Below are 18,519 nucleotides of genomic sequence, written 5' to 3'. Positions count from 1 at the left end.
GAATTTGTGCCCGGGCTCCAGGTGCCCTCTGTGCAGACGGCTCACCACGCCATCACACACGGTTGGCAGGAGCGTCTCCGGTGGAACTCGGCGTCCCAGCGTGTAGTGTGCCCTCCAGCAGCTGCCACGCCATGGCAAGTGGAGAGAAGGCCATCCCAAGAGCCCTGATGCGTTCCAGCCACGGGCTCCCTGCATCCATGGTCCCCTCCCCAGTGCTCCCTGAGCCCCGTGACAGACGGTGGCCTCTGTCTGCAGATGAAACAAGGGCAGATGCTGGGGTGGACCTTCCTTCTCCAGCCAGCACTGGCCAAGAGGGCACAGGCAAATAAATACATCCTGCACTGCCACACGGGGCGTTCATGGCCCCTGGAGTGTCACTTTGCCCCAAGCTGAGCTTGGCACCCCCCCTGCAGAATTCCCCGAGTCCCTCGTGTCCGGGAGGCAGAGCTCTTCCTGCTGTCTCCAGGCTCAGCCTGGCTGTGCCACCTGCCGTGAGCTGTGGTTCCCTATCCTCCGGCCCGTGGGGTGGCCTCGGGCTCCCTGCTCCCTGCAGGGCCCCTCTGCTCACTTCCTGCCCGCCTGCCCTCTCACTGGTCTTACACCTACCATTTTCCCTGCAACCTGGGCTACTAAACAAGAGGATCCTGCTACAGCCCAAGCCCACGGAGGGCTCTCCTGTCCACCGCTCACCGTCTGGACTCCTGCCCAGGAAGCACCAGGTCTGAGTGATCAGATGCCCCCTTAGGCCAAACCCGGCCAAACCTCATCCTCAGAATTTCTCTTAGACGTTTCTTCCTTCCCTCCCAGCACCTCTGCTCTCCCTTTTCAGCCATCCCTTGCAGGCCCCCCCACGCACCCTCATTTGTATGGTCCCTGACTGACCGTGGCTCCTACACGTGGAGCTTGGTCGGGAGGAGCCGAATCTGGCAGCCTGACTTGTCAATCCTCGCCTAAGGGACGCTCGGGGAGCCCACAGACACGTCTGATGCTCTGGGCGGCCTGTCGTGAGCTGAGTGAGCCTCATGGGTGGACGGACATGGCCTGGAGGATGAAGCCGAGAGGGGTCAGTCCTGCTGCTGGAGGCCACCCCCTACTCTCCCTGAGCCTAGGATGGTGCTGGACAGTGCTCCCTCCCACACACTTCACTCAATGACCCAGAGTGGATATTGGAAAATCAGGAGGAGATATGCAGAGAAGCCCAGTCTCCAACAGCAACTTAAAATTATAAATAACATAGCTAACATATATAAATTATATATTAATTATAATTAATATATAATTATATAATATATATAATTATATATTAATTATTTATTTACAATTATAAATAACATAGCTAACATATATAAAATTAACATCGTAGCTCCTCTTGCCTTAGCCTCCCACATTGCTGGGATTACAGGCAAGCACCACCATGCCCAGAGAGGTAAGCAGCTTTTCTTTGCCATGTGTACCCCACCATGAAGTGCAGCCTCAGCACAGGTACAAAAGCAATTGAGCCAATCTTTACTCTGTATAAAGTTATTACCTCAGGTATTTAAATAACGACTGAGAACTAACATTACTGGCAATCAAAGTATGCGCTAACAGGATGAATGGCAGGAATAAAACAAAAATAAACAGACTTAGAGGTCATTTCTAGGTTTCTTTCCTGGAAAGTCCAAAGGTATAGAAACAAACTATGAAGGGAGAGAAGAAGAAAAACCAAAAAGTGAAAAATGATAATACTGTCATTTTGAACTATTTGAATGCTTCAATTTTGCATATATCGTAATCTACGGTAAGAGCATTTGTATCTTCTTTTTTAAAAATATTCTTTATATGCTTCAATGGTTTTCTTAGTGATAGGTAACTATGAGGCACACAATATTTGGTGAATAAATGAGCAATGTCAATTTTTCACTGACTTATCATTTTATTATTTAAAAATGTCTATAAATCTTGACACTTATAATATAACCTAACTCAATTAGCAAAAGTTGAGAAGACTAACAATATCAAATATTGGAGAGGAGAAGGATCAACTGCAATGCATACATGACAGAAAGAGTAAATCAAAATGACCACTTTGGAAAAGAGTATGGTCAACTGCAATGATAAGTTTTTGATGTGCATTATGTGGTATATGTTTTATATCTTAAATATATGTTACACCTAGTCTTATGTAGCAATTATTATTTTTAGTGATTTATAAAGCAAAAATGTTCAAAAAAATTTGTAGGCTGATTCTTAAGTGTGTTACAGCATGGGATTCAGATTTTTGCTTTTTATCCTATTATACATCCTACAAATAACTTTTTAAGGGGAAAAAACACTGAGTTATACATAGACAAAATTTGTAGGTCCTACCCTAGAGAAATGGCAATGTTAATAACAACTAATAGCATCATATGACAGTGGGACATTCAAGATTATAACGACTTTGCTGGATTCATTTCTTGTTTTTACTTCATTAACTTTTTTTCCTCATCAAAGTACTCTGAACAATGACTTAGTTTGTCCAGCATATGGGAAGAATTAGACAAAAAATCTTTTATTTCACATTGTCATGCCCCAAACAATCTTTTTGTTTAGCCAGAATACTGGCTTTGTCCTCAAATTTACCAGGACAAGCAGAGGGGGTGGTTTGTGACAAATATCAATTCAAGTGTTTTTGTTTAGTTTTTCTATGTAATTTTGCAGCATTTTTTCTTTCTCTTTTTTTAGCAATTTCATTACAAAGAACTTTTCTAGAACTTTATGTGGTCTGCTTGTGACACAAAACATTTGCTCTTTGACTCAGTGTGATCAGCCGAAACTATTGACCTAGATATTGAGCCAATTATTTCTCATCTCCTTTTAAGAGGTTTTGTCACTAAGCTATAAGGTCCATCTAATTCACCTTCCTGGAGTGTCCTAGCCCATGAGCCATTATACCTGCCAAGCTTTCTTTGTATATCCATCTGTCTCCCTTAGGAAATCACTCAATGATAACATTTCACTATCATATCACATGAAAAGCAAAGCTGTTTTTAACAATGTAACACTTTTAGTGGCAATGATTGTCACATCCATGAACTTTAAATATCCATTTTTCTCTTATAAATGTAAGTTTTGTGTCCTCACATTCTTTGGGTGATATCTGAAGATTTTTATGTTCCTAAAATCAGTGAATAGCTGAGAAAAACATTTTCCAACAATACAAATCTGCCATAGTTACTTAGGAATTAAAAGAAATTCAGAGAAATTTCTACTTTATTAACATATCAAAAAAAATTTTTATTCACTGTAGGAAAGAAATCAATACAAGAATTGCAAAGAAATCTAGCAAGTAGAAGTTTACCTAGAAATGTAAATATTCTAAATGTCTTAGAGAGTCCTGTTTCTTATAATTTCTATGCCCTGCTCCCACCATCATCTCTCGCTTTGTCTCATTCAAATGACAGAAGTAAAGTGAAGATATTAATTCTACAAGTTAACAAATGAAAAGTCAATAAATGTTTCCTGAATAATATAGTAGGATAAAAAAAACCCAAAAATCTGAATCCCATGAAGGAACATGCTTAAGAATCATAATTTTCTTTAAGAAATCCTGCCATGAAGATTCCTATCTCTAGCATCTCTGTAACCAATGATCATTTAGCCTCCAAAAATAGAAAATGCATCACCACCAAGGGAGGCCTATTCCATCATTAGCCAGCTCTACTGGTTAGAAAATTATGTTAGAATTCAATTTACTACTTTGTAGCTTTCCTACATTTGCTCTGTGTCTATTAGAACAACAAGCCCATCCTTAGATTTACTTAAGGATTTTTAATGCCTGTTTAAAATATCCCCTTAGGGGATGGGGATACAGTTCAGTGGTAAAGCATTTGCTTAACATGTGCTAGGCCCTGAATACCATCTCCAGCACTGCAAAAAATTAAAATATCCCCTTTTACTTTTTTACTTCACTAAAACATTTCCCAGAAGATAATTTTCAGTTTTTTTTCTCCAAAGAGGTTTCCAAGTTTTCCTACAGCATAGCATTTTGTCAGTGTAACACTAAAAATATGGTACTCAGAAGCAGATGTAATATTTTGGATGTTAGCCATTTTATATACCATAGACTTTAAATTTCTATTACTGCAACCAAACACAATTCTAACGCTTGTATAATTCAAGGATTGTTCATTTAGCAAATATTTATCACTGGGCATGGTGGTGCATGCCGGTAATCTCAGAAACTCAGGAGGCTGAGGTAGGAGGATCACAAGTTTGAGGGCAACCTCATCAACTTAGTGAAGCCCAAAGCAACTTAACAAGACTCAATCTCAAAATTAAAAGGGCTGTGGTATAGCTCCATAGTTATAAAACCCCTGGGTTCAATGCACAGTATAAAAAAATGATTCACCAAGTACCTACTAAATGCTAAGCTTTAGCTAGGCCTTGGGAATTTAAAATCAAAGAAGGCTTCCTTCCTTCCCTCCTACAGCTGCATTGCCCTATTAACTCATGAGGGTTTATGATTAGTACTTCTGCATATGTATTTCTGCAAGCTGATCACTACCTCTATCCATTGCTATGCAGAGAAATTTACTCCCAAACTGTGAAGTTCACTGACTTTAATCACAATGTTCCTTTTTTAATGGGAAATTTTTATTCTCCTTTTCCAAACTATATAGTCTGCTTGTTTTCCCTTTCAACTTGTATGAGGATGAGAAAAAAAGTTCTATTTTTTTTTTCTTGAATGGCCTTTGCAAATAGGACATTTGGGACAGACACCTCTCTGCTCTCCTTAAGTCATGGTGGGCACAATGGTTATTACCAGATCAGAACACATCACTGCTGTCACTCACCCAACATAGTATCAGTTGCTTCACAAATCATATCAAGGGCTTCACCAAGCATACCAAGAGCTTTACTCAGGATACACTGTGAGCATATTTTTCTGATTTACCACGTTAAAGATTCCATTATGAATGAATATAAGATTTCTTACGTCTTGTTCTCAGTAAACTCATATTGTGATGTCAAGTTCTCCAAAGTTCTTCTAAATACTCACAAATGTTTTATTACTTCACTCTATAATTTTTCTAGGTATTGAGATTATGTTTTCAGGTCTATTGTTTCCAAGTTCCTTCTTTTTATCTTCTGGAAATTAAGCCATTGATTCACAGATTTCTGTCACTTTTCATCCCCCATCCTTCCCCTTTCTCCCAATTAGCAAGAAAATAATGATTCTTCCTATGGAACTAGGCACTTACTAATGCTAAAAATGAAGACAGGCTCACAGTGAGAACAGAAATGGCTGAAAGGAGATGCTTCTGCATGGTCACACCTGAGGTTTTCAGATTCCTTTCAGTTCCCTTATGATTCTTCAAATGAAAGACTACTTACTAGTACTTAATGGTAGTCCAATGACTGAAGAAGACAAGATTGAAGTGCCTCTGGTTGCATAAAAGGAATACATCACAGCATGGTGGTGAATGTCTGTAATCCCATACGTTTGGGAATCTGAGGCAGGGAGATCACAAGTTCAAAGTCAGCCTCTGCAACTTAATGAAGCCCTAAGCAACCTATCAAGACTTTGTCTCAAAATAAAAATAAAAAGGGCTAGGAATGTGACTCAGTGGGTAAATACACCTGGATTGAAAGAAAGAAAGAAAGAAAGAAAGAAAGAAGGAAGGAAGGAAAGAAGGAAGGAAGGAAGAGATTGATTTTCTACATACTTTTAATATGTGCATGAATCTCACCTGAGGATCCTGTTTAAACTGCAGATCCTAGATCAGTGGGTATGTGATAAGCCCAAGAATCTGCCTTTCTGATGATCTTGTAAGTTGATGCCCAGATTTTTACCCACAGACTACACAATGGAGTAGTTCTGGGATATGGACAGCCTCTCAAAGCTGGAAAACATGAGGACCGAGTATTTATTTATTTATTTATTTATTTTGATACTGGGGATTAAACCCAAAGGTGCTTAACCACTGAACCACATCCACAGCCCTTATTTATATTTTATTTAGAGACAGGGTCTAGCTAAATTGCTAAGCTGGCTTGGAACCTGCAATCTTCCTTCTTCATCCTCCTGAGCTGCTGGGACTACAAGCAGAACCCAGTTTTCTTCCACAGCCTACACAAAGGAATGCAGTCCTACTTATATCTTGATTTTAGCTCAATGAGACTCATTTCATACTTCTACTGAATTGTAAAATAACATATTTGAGTTGTTTTAATCCAATATATGTGGTAATTTGTTATAGAAGCAATAGAAAACTAATAGATTCTCCATATTACATGTTTTTACTGAATAAAGAGCTAACTCAAATTGTCTACATAATATCATGAGTTTCTCTTTTTAAAAATTAGATAAGATTTGAGTGAAACTTTTGTCCTCTGAATTGCTACTTTATTTTCAAGCTTCAAAACTATAAGGAAACTCATTTTATGTAAGAGTCAGTCGTGCATGTGTATGACAATATAATATACTTTATTGCACTAACTGAGCATCTGGAATTTGTTTAAAAAGTACTCAAAATTAGTGGTTTTCATTTTTATTTTAGAGTAAGATTTACTACTTAAACTAATTAAGTAGAGTCGACTTTTAAGTGTGAAATTTTGTTGGTTTTTTATGTGTTCAGAATGTGTCACCATTAGTGCTTTTAAAAAAAACTAATTGAAAACCTATAAAATGATTTTTTTTGTTAAAATTTTTCTCCTTGTGGTATTTAAAGAAAGTTCTGCCACATTTACCACCAAAATAAGTTTAAATGTCAGCATAATAACTTTTTAATAAACTCTAAATTAGTTATAATCTTGGTTGGAAGGAATCAGTACAAATATTGCAATGAAAAACATCAGGAATTGGGCCCCATACATGCACAATCTTTAAACTCTCAGAGAAGGGGGAAGGGATGTCAATAAAAGTATTCTGAAATTTTATGTTTCTAAATAATGGAAGTTTCATTATGCAACAAAGTGAAAATTACCTAAAAATAAGTGCACATAATTTAATGACAAAATCTCTGCATCTCAAGTATGAAGTTGCTAAAGAATATAAAAATATGTTGATATAAAGATAAAGACTTATAAATGAGCTTAATCTATTCAGATATAGTGGCCTCTTCTTTCTACAACATTCAACAACCTCTGTTCTAGAAAGTTGACTCCAGGAAGCAACAGGACTAATTTCCAATGTAAAATGTTCAACAATAAAGAATATCACACTGTTTTCATCTTCCAGTGGGAGAGGAGATCAGAAAAAAAATGTGAGATCAGAATGAGAAGAGCCTCTGTAGATACCTAAATGGAAAGAAAATCAGGGAAGGGTTCCAGTATCACAATAAAACAATAGTTAAAGCAGCATGGAACTTTCATCATCAGAAGGTTTGAAGTTGCAAACAACAGAAACCAACACCGACTTTGCGAAAATGGGTATTATTTGAGAACTTACAATGTTGTTCACAATTCTTTGCATTGGAGAGCAGGAGGAAATGAGGGCAACAAAGCAAGGCCAACTTCCAGAACCAGTCCATAAAAGTCACCACTGCTTCTGTCACTAAAGGTTGGAGACAGGTCTGCCATAGCTTTTGGCACTGAACATCGAAAGCCATAGTAATACTGCTATAGTAATATTGTAGTAAAACCATAGTAACACTGCTAGAAACAGTATTACTGCCACTTCTGCTGACACTATTCATCTCCAAAATGGATTTTCTCCAAATCTTACTCCTTTGAATCAGTAACTTTTTATTCAAAGTCAAAAGAGGTTATCATTCCAACCAGACTGGCAGTCATCAAAAACACAAATAATAATTAATGTTGACAAGGATAGGGGGGGAAATGAACTCTTAAACATAGTTGGTAGGAATACAAATTAGAACAAGTATGGAGGTTCCTCAAAAAACTAAAAATAAAATTACCAGGTGATCCAGTTATACCAATCCAGACATTTACACAAAAGAATCAAAGTTAGCATACTTTACAGATACATGCATACCTATGTTTATAGTGGTACAATTCAGAATAACCATGATATGAAATTAGTCTAGATATCTGTGAAGAAATGAATATATAAAGAAAATATGATGTATATATACATAATGGTGTTTAATTCAACTGTAAAGAAGAATTAAATCCTGCCATTTACAAGAAAATGGATGGATATGAAGACCATCGTGCTAAGCAAAATGTCAGATTCAAAAGTATTATATATTTTCTCCCATATGAGAAATTTAAAGGAAGAGGTGAAGGGGGACATCATGAATGTAAAAGGGAAACTAACTGTAGAGAAAGGGGAGGTATAAGAGAGAGTAAAAGGTGGTAGTAGGAAATTAATCTGAGCAAACTATGTTATAAGCATTATGAATATGCCACAATGAAATGCAATATTCTGAATAATTAATATGAAACATGAAAAAAGTTAGAAGAGGTTCTGTATTTGTCTAGGTTGTAGAATAAAGGTTATGTGCTCACATCATATATCTCTGGGGATACAAATATCAAGTATGAGAATATCTATTATACAAGACAGATTCTATCTGTCACCAACACTATAGTTATCCCCTTGTTATCCACAGAGTTGGCTTCCAGGACACCTCTATACACACAATCCCACCTTCATGCCCCCTGTGGAACCCAAAATTTGTAGATGCTCAAGGCCCTTATATAACATGGCATAATATTTGCATATAACCTATGCACATCCTCCTGGACATTTAAATCATCTTTAGATTATTCATAGTACTTAATGCAATGAAAATGCTATCAAAGTAGCTGTTATTCTGTGTTGTATGGGAAATAATAACAAGGAAGAATGTCATTATATATTTGGTATAGATACAATTTTCCTTTTTCCGAATATTTTCTATGTGTAGTTGATTGAATCCACAGATGTGAAAGGCCTACTGTAAGATATGGAGGGCCTACTGCAATTATGTGTGGAATCCCAGAAATATAAAGGGACTTAAAGTGTTGGTCAACCCTAGCCTCTCAAAAAAGGTATCATCCATTACAAGCAATCTGAATTAAATGAAAAGAAGCATGGGATTCAGTTAGTGTTGCTTTCCTTCAAATTAGCTACAAGTTTTTGGAGTAAGAGATGGTGAAAAGACTCCTTCTACTTTTCCACTGACTCATTCTTACACTCACTACCTGAAGTACAAGAACATCAGATTGTACCTATGTGTCAACCCCCGTGATGATTCTGAGTACAAGATTAATTATAATAACAATTACGGATTTACTGAATATTAGTAGATTTTTTTTATTTTTAAGAGCACAAATAAAAATTTTACTATCTATCTTTATGGTAAAAAATAACAAAAAAAGGGCTGGGGTTGTGGCTCAGTGGTAGAGCACTTGCCTAGCATGTGTGAGGCACTGGGTTCAATCCTCAGCACCACATAAAAATAAACAAATAAAATAAAGGCATTGTGTCCATCTACAACTCAAAAAAATTTTTTTCAAATAACAAAAAATTATAAATTAATTATGACAGTATCTTTAGCATACAATTTTGGTGCATTGTCTTCTCCATTTAATGGTTTATGAAAATATTGAAAAACACTGTTAGTTGCTTATAAAATTCTTTTATTCCATCTTCATAAACAACTTTATGAGGAAAATGGAACAGACTTGTTGCAGTTAGAGACTTGCTGAGGATTACACAAACATAGCAGAATTAAGGCCTCACCCAATTATATCTTAATTTCAAGTTCCAACTCCTAATTCCAACGTTCAGCACTGATTAAAACATGCTATAGGGAAGCCCAGCAAAGTTTATCTTTCCCATTTTGTTTGATTCATTATTCTCTCCTAAGTATTAAAATTAATTATATCAAAACTTTAGGGGGAAAAAAGTCTGAAATTGCAACTGGAAGTACTTACATAATTGTAAACCCCTGTGAGCTTTTTGAGACCTTGGAAAATATTTTTGTAGAATTCCTATCTAAATAATTTGACTTCAAATAAATTATAGAGGGCTGGGGATGTGGTTTAGTTGTCAAGCGCTCCTGGGCTCAGTCTTCAGCATCAAATTAATTAATTAATTAATTGCAGATCTAATAGGTCACTGTAAAATTAGCAAGGTATTGATGAAGATTATAATAATGGGTAGAAAAGAAGTATTTGTGTGTTTATTATCTAGTCATGTGAAGTCTCACATTGTCCAGATGTCACCTCTTACTGTTCAGAGCTATGAACCATCCTCTTATGTTCTTTGTTCTCAACTGTGCTAATTTCACTATCTCCTACTGTGAGACTGTTATTATCCAATGTCATGGCTCATCAGAACCTGTTTGTGTTGAAACAATGCACATCTTACCTATGCAGCTCCCTAATACCATTTGCTGAATGCTGGTTACATCATTACTGATGATTCCGAAATATCCCTCATACTGCCCATGGATATTTTCATCCAGCTGCTGATTTTTCTTCTCAAAGAATAATGATGATTAACAAATATTGTCTTATACAGAGGAGGAAGGAAATCTGGACAATACTTCATTTATGGGCCACATTAAATTAATCTTTCAGAATCTTACAAAATATATGCAGAACAGCACATCGTCTAGTAACGTTGACTGCATGGTGCCCTCCTCATACCACCTCACCAAGAAAGACAAGGAAGGGACCCATGGGTGAAATGAGAAGAATGTTCATATTTAAACAGGAATATGAATCCTATATCCCTCATGGCTTAAGACCAACCCAAGAGAGCATATTCTGGCAGCACTAACATTGCATAAAGATCTCAGGATCCCTGAAGATTGCACAATGCATAGTTATAAGCCTGAAAAGGAGTGGGGTTGGCCACCCTGGGTGCCATTGATGGGGATGGGGAAGTACGGGGAAGGAAGCCTGCAAACCCACCCTACTACTAGTTGTTTACTTTTGTACTTTTTTTGCCTTGTTGCTGCCTCATCTATGTCATTATACCTGACTTAAACTCTAAAGAGAATTTATATGTGTGAGGAGTCCTGAAAGTCACGAATTCTCTGTAAATCCATCTACTCTGGTCTTGGTAAATTTGAGGATATTATGTGACAATTTTTCCTAGTTCTTTTGACCCTCAGTTTAAATATCTGTTCCTCTGGTTGAATCACATCTAAAATTTAGCAACTGGTTAATATCTTGCAATGGTCAATGTTTTGACAAATGCCTGTATGATGCTGCCTCAAAAGCAAATTACTAGTTAAACAAAGTATTCGATAAAATACAAAAATAAAGAAACACAATCTACTAAGTATTTGCTGAGTAATCTTGCGGTAGCCGGGCCTGCCAGCCTAGCTGAGCGCCCCGCGGGGCTGGGTGGGGGGCGGGCCGAGAGCTACTGCGCCTGCGTGGTGGGCGGTCTCGGGAGCAACCGCCGCCTGCACCGCCTGCGCCGGGCACCGCCTCGGACCGGCACCGCCTCCGACCGGCACTGCCTCCGACCCGCACCGCCTCCGACCGGCACCGCCTCCGACCCGCACCGCCTGCGCCCGGCACCGCCTCCAACCGGCACCGCCTCCGACCGGCATCGCCTCCGACCGGCACCGCCTGCACCGGCACCGCCTCCAACCGCCACCGCCTGCACCGGTACCGCCTCCGACCGGCACCGCCTCCGACCCGCAACGCCTCCGACCCGCACCGCCTGCGCCCGGCACCGCCTCCAACCGGCACCGCCTCCGACCTGCACCGCCTGCGCCCGGCACCGCCTCCGACCGGCACCGCCTCCGACCGGCACCGCCTGCTCCGGCACCGCGCTGCGTTCTGCCTCCGGTTAACATGGAGGCAGAGCTGGAACGTGCGGCTTTCCTCAGCCAGCTGTGGAGGAAGCCCACAGCCAGGAGTTCATCACCTGGAGCCAGGTATGGTCGGGGCACCGCGGCCTCTGAACCGCCTCCCCCGCTCCCTCCCCCGGGGTTGTCTCTAGTGGCCTGCGGCGCTCGGCGGCTGTGAGGCACCGCGTGGCCTTGGCGCCACCTCTGGAGGAGCCTGGTGTCGCTCACGAGGGGCCTGGGCCCAGCCGCACTGTGCGCTCAGCGCGGGCCGCGGTGGGGGAGGGGCGGCCCGTAACGGTCCCGCCGGGTCGCGTTCGGAACCGGCCCCGCGCAGCCTAGGCAGAGGAGGTACCTAGGGCGCGGGGGCCACGTTATTGCCCACTCGTCCTCCATGGGCTCGGGGAGGGATGGGAACCGGAGATCCCGCCGGGCTCTGGGCGCGGGGTTGGCTGGGGCAATCTGAACCCTAGGACCTGACCCCGCACACACCCCGCGCTTTGCATCTGGGATCTTTATGAGGAGAGCTGTCAGGGGAGTAGGTAGATGGTCAAACGCAGGCTGTGGCTTATCAATGGCTTTTTCAAACATTAAATAGAAAATGGCAACGTGTTCTTTGGAATCGGGCCATTTGTGTAATGTAGATGGGTATCGAAGTGTGTTTCAGGTTTTTTATTTATTTATTTATTTATTTATTTATTTGCCATGAATAGCAGATAATACATTTAAGAAGGGATGATTCTGGAGTTGTGTTGATAGTTGTCATTCCTGTATTATTGAACCAGCTTTCTGGTCTCATAAAAATACTTATCATACTGAAAACAAACACAGTTAAGTTCTCTAGGTTTGTGTTTTTTAATTCTCTAGTATTCTTAATTAAAGATACTGGGGTTTGGTTTTCTGACTAAATCTTTTTTATTTATTTTATTTTTTTTTAAATTATAGTAGTGAGAATGAGTCCCTTTGGAAGGAGGTGTCTGAATTAAGAGCAAAGCATGCAAAGCAGCAACAAGTTATTTGAAAGGTAAGAAGCTCTTTTCCTTGTGACTATCATTTGCATTTGTTTAATGAGTAATGTGTGTAACACAAAAAAACCTCTGTTGAGTAGTTAGTAATTGATCTTAGTTTTTTATGTATTAAGTACACAAAAGTAAAATTTTGAAGACAACCAAATTAAGCCAAGTGTTATATATCCTTTTTAACAACAGCAGAAACATTTCTCATAGATAATGATGGTTGTTCTATACTCTCATATAATATCTCATTAGCTTTTACCTGGCATAACAATTTTGAGATACTTTATTCTTGGGAGCTTAATTAATACACTAGCCAATTTCTTAGCTCTTTTTATTATTATTATTATAATTATTATTATTATTATTATAAAACAGTCTTACTGTGTTTTGTGGGAGATTTCCCCTTACTTTTTACTATAATATTCATAGTTAATTTTTAAATAATTTGACCCAATTAAGAATTCAAAAGGATTTTTCAGTGGATGCCATTATTAGTTTCTGCATAAAATCGTAATATAATGATTACCATAATAAAATAAAATCATTAACATAATGCTGTAAAATGACTCTTAGATTTTATATTGAACCTAAAATGTGTTCTTCTGATTTAATGTTTGCATATCAACTTTCATTTGTTAATAAGAGATGAAATATAAAAATAATTAAGGCAGCTATTTTTTACTTATGAGTAAATGGACTCTAAGCTGCAGGTTTTTTAATGGGAAGATGGGGGAGAACTTCAGCTTGTTCCTACTTGGAAGGCCCTTGAACTAAAAATAGGTCTGTGACTGACAGGATCTGGGTCTAGTGGAGCAAACTTAGAGCAGAAATAAATAATAATTGCAGCCTTTGGTCTGTAGTCAAAATAGATTCTTCTTCTTTTTTTTTTTTAATCAGTGTGCAAATGAAGGTTGAATATAGGAGAATTCAAATCTAAGTGTTTAGTTTAAATATGTGTTTTAAACATTTTTATTGGGGTCTCTAATGCATACCCCTTTTAAGAATATCTGATATAAAAGAAGACATGTATTTTAATATGTACTTTAATATTTTTCAGAAAACACAATTTTGATTAAATGTTAACTTAAAATACACCTTCATCTGTAGGGTTTTTTTTTTTTTTAAACAAGAATTATTAGTATAATAGTTACATTGAATTTCAGTTTTTCATGAACACTAATATTTTTTCATCAAATTTATATTTAAATATATGTGTATTGGTGAGTGGATTTGCCTAATGACCTCCAGGCGATGAATTTCCCTCTTAAAACTGCTTTCATTGTGTCCCATAGATTCCGATAAGTTGTGTCTGTATTTTCATTTATCTCTAAGAATTTTTTGATTTCCTCCTTTATGTCTTCTGTAACCCCTTGATCATTCAGTAACATATTGTTCATTTTCCATGTGATATAGGATTTTCCCTTCCTTCTTTTATCGTTGATTTCCAGTTTCATTCCATTATGATCAGATAAAATGCATGGTATTATCTCCACCCCTTTATATTTACTGAGGGTTGCCCTATGGCATAATATATGGTCTCTTTTTGAGAAGGATCCATGTGCTGCTGAGAAAAAAGTATATCCACTTGATGATGGTTGATATATTCTATATATGTCAGTTAAGTTTAGGTTATTGATTGTGATATTGAGATCTATAGTTTCTTTATTCAACTTTTGTTTGGAGGATCTGTCCAATGGTGAGAGAGGTGTGTTGAAGTCACCCATAATTATTGTGTTGTGGTCTATTTGATTCTTGAACTTGAGGAGAATTTGTTTTATGAACCTCACAGCACCATTATTTGGTGCATAAATATTGATAATTGTTACATCTTGTTGGTGAATGGTTCCTTTTAACAGTATATAATGTCCTTCCTTATCCCTTTGGATTAACTTAGTCTTGAAGTCGATTTTATTCTATATGAGGATGGTCACCCCTGCTTGCTTGCGAGGACCCTGTGCGTGGTATATTTTTTTCCCAGCCTTTCACCTTCAGCCTGTGTATGTCTTTTCCAGTCAGATGTGTCTCCTGGAGGCAGCATATTGTTGGATTTGTTTTTTTACTCCATGTTACCAGCCTACGTCACTTTATTGGAGAGTTTAAACCATTAATGTTCAGAGTTTCTATTGATATATGGTTTGTACTTCCAGTCATGTTTGATTATTTATCTCTCTCTCTCTCTTTTTTTTTTTTTTAATTTAGTTTGTTTCTCCATGATTAGCTTTCCCCTCTCCGTCTGTCTTTACTGAGGTACTTCCCACTGTTGGCTTTGGTTATTGTTTTTCATTTCTTTCTCGTGTAGTGTTTTGCTCAAGATGCTTTGCAATGCTGGTTTTCTGGCTGCAAATTCTTTTAGCTTTTGTGTATCATGAAAGATTTTTCTTTCGTTGTCATACCTGAAGCTTAATTTTGCTGGATACAGAATACTTGGTTGGCAACCATTGTCTTTCAGTGTTTGAAATACGTTGTTCCAGGATCTTCTCGCTTTCAGCGTCTGTGATGAAGAATCCGTTCTTAACCTTATTGGTTTACCCCTGAATATAATCTGCCTCCTTTCTCTTGTAGCTTTTAATATTTTCTCTTTGTTCTGTATATTGGATATCTTCATAACAATGTGTCTTGGCGTTGGTCTACTGTGATTTTGTATGGTCGGTGTCCTGTATGCATCTACAATTTGTATATCTGTTTCCTTTTTTATTTCTGGAAAGTTTTCTGTAATTATTTCATGTAGCAGGTTACTCATTCCCTTGGTTTGAATTTCTATTCCTTCCTCTATCCCAATGACTCTTAAATTTGGTTTTTTTATGTTATCCCATATCTCTTGGATGTTTCTCTCGTGATTTTTAACCAGCCTATCTGAGTTGGCTAGACTCTTTTCAAGATGATATATTTTGTCTTCATTATCTGATGTTCTGGCTTCTACTTGCTTCACTCTATTAGTGATACTCTCATTTGAGTTTTTAATTTGGTTTATAATTTCCTTCATTTGTAAGATTATTGTTTGATTCTTTTTTATAATCTCTATCTTCTGATAAAGATGCTTAACTTCTTCTTTTATCTGTTTATGTAATTCATTCTCAATGTGTTCTTTCGCTGCTTGAATTTGCTGTCTCGTATCCTCGTTAAGGTTCCATTCCATCTGTCTAGGGTATTCCTTGAGTTCTTTATATGACCATTTTTTTCTGATGACTCTATATCCTCCTGAATATTTAGGCTGTCCTGCATTGTTTGTACTCCTTTTCTTCCTTGCTTTTTCATGCTGCTCATGTTGCTTCTTGTTCTGTTTGACTGCTGAGTTACTGTTTACTCCTATTAATTTATTTGATGTAATTCCCGGCAGGTCTCCTTTCAGCGAAATTTTGCCAGAAGTTTCTCAGCAGGTCACATGTAGGTGTATGAATGGGTTTCTCTGATCCCGTTACTGCGGAGGCATTGAAAGTGCTGCCTCCTTGCCGGCCGCCATGTTGGGTCCTCACATACCAATACTTATTTGTTTCATGTGATATTATGGACATTTTTATATTACTTATTCAATTCTTCTATGTGGACCAATCTCATTTTAATTGTGGTATAGAATTTCAAAATACAGGCAAACACTAATCTATGCTCTTCCTATTAATAGCTTTAAGTTTTTTTGCTACTGAAAATAATGCTACAATGAATGTTTTTATAAACAGAACTTTCTGTATAAATAGTATGGCTTCCTAGAGATATTATTGTTAGATCAAAGAGTCTATGCTTTCATACTTTTTATTAATTATGCCAAATTTTCCTCCAAAGAACTTGTATCAGTTTGTCATCCCACCATCAATTAGTAAGTGCTACTTTCCACATTTGCACTTTCAGTGAATATTATTAGTTTTCTATAAAGTGATACATGAAAACATCACATTCTTTATATATTTTTATAAGTACATTATAGTTATACATACTATTGTGGTTCATTTTTATAATTATACATGCATGGAATATAATTTGCTTCATTTAAGTCCCCAGTGCTTACCCCTCTTTTCTTTGTCCCACTATCCCCTTACTCTACTCCACTGATCTCCCTTCTATTTTTATTGTATTCTTCATATCCACTTTTTTCCCCTTATTTTAACTTCCCCATATGAGAGAAAACATTCAACCCTTGACTTTTTGAGTCTGGTTTATTTCACTTAGTGTGTTGTTCTCCAGTTTTATCTATTTACCAGAGAATGCTACAGTTTCATTATTTTTTATGGCTAAATAGGACTTCATTGTATATAGATGCCACATTTTCTTCATCCATTCATCTGCAGACAGGCACCTGGGCCGGTTTCATAACTTGACTACTGTGAACTGCACTGTTACAAATATTGAAGTTTGGCTTGAAACACTAGAGTATACTGATTTCAGTTCTTTAGAAATATTAAGGAGTAAGATAGCTGGGTCTTGTGGTGGTTCCATTGCTAGTTCTTTGAAAATCTCCATACTTCTTTCCGGAGTAGTTGTAGTTATTTGAAGTCCCACCAACAGTGCATAAGTGTACCTTTTCCCCACATTTTCACCAGCATTTATTATTATTTGTATTTATGATGGCATTCTGACTGGAGTGAGATGAAATCTCAATGAAGTTTTGATTTGTATTTTTCTGATTTCTAGAGATGTTGAACATCTTTTTCATATATTTGTTAGCCATTTGTATTTCTTATTTTGTAAAGTACCTGTTTAGTTCTTTTGCCCATTTGTTAATTGATTGTTTTTTGGTGTTTTTTTTTTTTTTTTTGAGTTCTTCATATATTCAGATTATTAATCCCCTATTAGAGGAGCAGCTGGCAGAGATTTCCCATTCAGCAGGCTCTCTCTTCATGCTCTTAATTGTTTCCTTTGATGTGCAGAAGCTTTAGTTTGTATCTATTTGATTAATAGTTAAGTTGAAGGAGCTATAAAGAATTAATTTAGGAACAGTAAGGGGAAGGGGGCATGGGGCAACAGCAACATTCAGTTTTCAAAGTATAGTAGTTAAGGTAATGTTTAGCTGGAAAAGTCGACCCCCAAATACAAAAGCTTAAATAGTTTGTAAGCTCTCTGTCTCAGCCCCTCCCCCCTCCCTCCTTCAACCCTTCTCCCTCCCCTCCCTTCTTCAACCCCTCTCCTTTTTTTCTCTCCTTCCCTCTGTCCCCCCTCCCCTACTCCCTGCCCCCCCCCACATCTCTATCTCTATTTCTATCTCTTCTTTCATGAAACCTTGACCAGTCTGGACTGGTAGGCCAGCTGTATTCCAGTGGCTATGTAGGGACTCACATAGCATTTGTAACCTCTTGTGTATTACCCTTATCTGCAGGGTGGAAGATGGGTTTCTGCATAGCTATACAAGTTTGTCTGTAGGATAGACCTACCTAAAAGAGAAAATGATAAGTATGATTTCCAGCTAGATGTCTATAAATAGATTTTAGTGATGGAGTTTAGGATACACTACCCCAAAATACAGCTTTTGGCATTTGAGAAAACAGCAGAACCAGGCAAGCCAGTCTGGCTTCCTTCCACCTTTCCTTCTGAAGCAGTTTATAAAAGAATTCTCTGCTCTTCCTCTAAAATAGATCATAAGAACCTCAATCTAGAGTGGTCTTTCCTATGCCTAAAAGAGAGGAAGGTCATAGAAAAAAATCTCAACAAAAGTGCAGGCCTTCGTAAGGTTTCCCCCAAGTTGTCTTACCATTAGATCATACCATTTTTGCTTTCAATCGTATTTCTGTACAATTGTCCATAAAAATCACTTTTCCTTTATCTTTGGGTCTTAATTTCTGAAGGGGCTCATG

General features: G+C 38.0%; 1 long non-coding RNA gene across 3 annotated transcripts in view; it reads left to right on the top strand.

The window, feature by feature from the left end:
* The first annotated feature begins 11,720 nt into the window (after positions 1 to 11,720).
* LOC143401046 (uncharacterized) overlaps positions 11,721 to 18,519 on the top strand; it is a 156,700-nt gene continuing 149,901 nt past the window's right edge. The window contains exons 1-2 of one of the 3 annotated variants that reach the window (XR_013154803.1): positions 11,721 to 11,813; positions 12,672 to 12,747. This is a non-coding gene — a long non-coding RNA (uncharacterized LOC143401046). Of the gene's footprint in view, positions 11,814 to 11,986; positions 12,075 to 12,668; positions 12,748 to 18,519 lie in introns of those variants that run through there. The other 2 variants (XR_013154802.1, XR_013154804.1) reach the window with 2 other exon arrangements.

The sequence above is a fragment of the Callospermophilus lateralis genome, assembly GCF_048772815.1.
Source record: "Callospermophilus lateralis isolate mCalLat2 chromosome 6 unlocalized genomic scaffold, mCalLat2.hap1 SUPER_6_unloc_1, whole genome shotgun sequence".
Classification (NCBI taxonomy): Eukaryota; Metazoa; Chordata; class Mammalia; order Rodentia; family Sciuridae; genus Callospermophilus; species Callospermophilus lateralis.
Note: the sequence above shows the minus strand (reverse complement) of the source record. Positions and strands in the feature narration are given on the sequence as shown.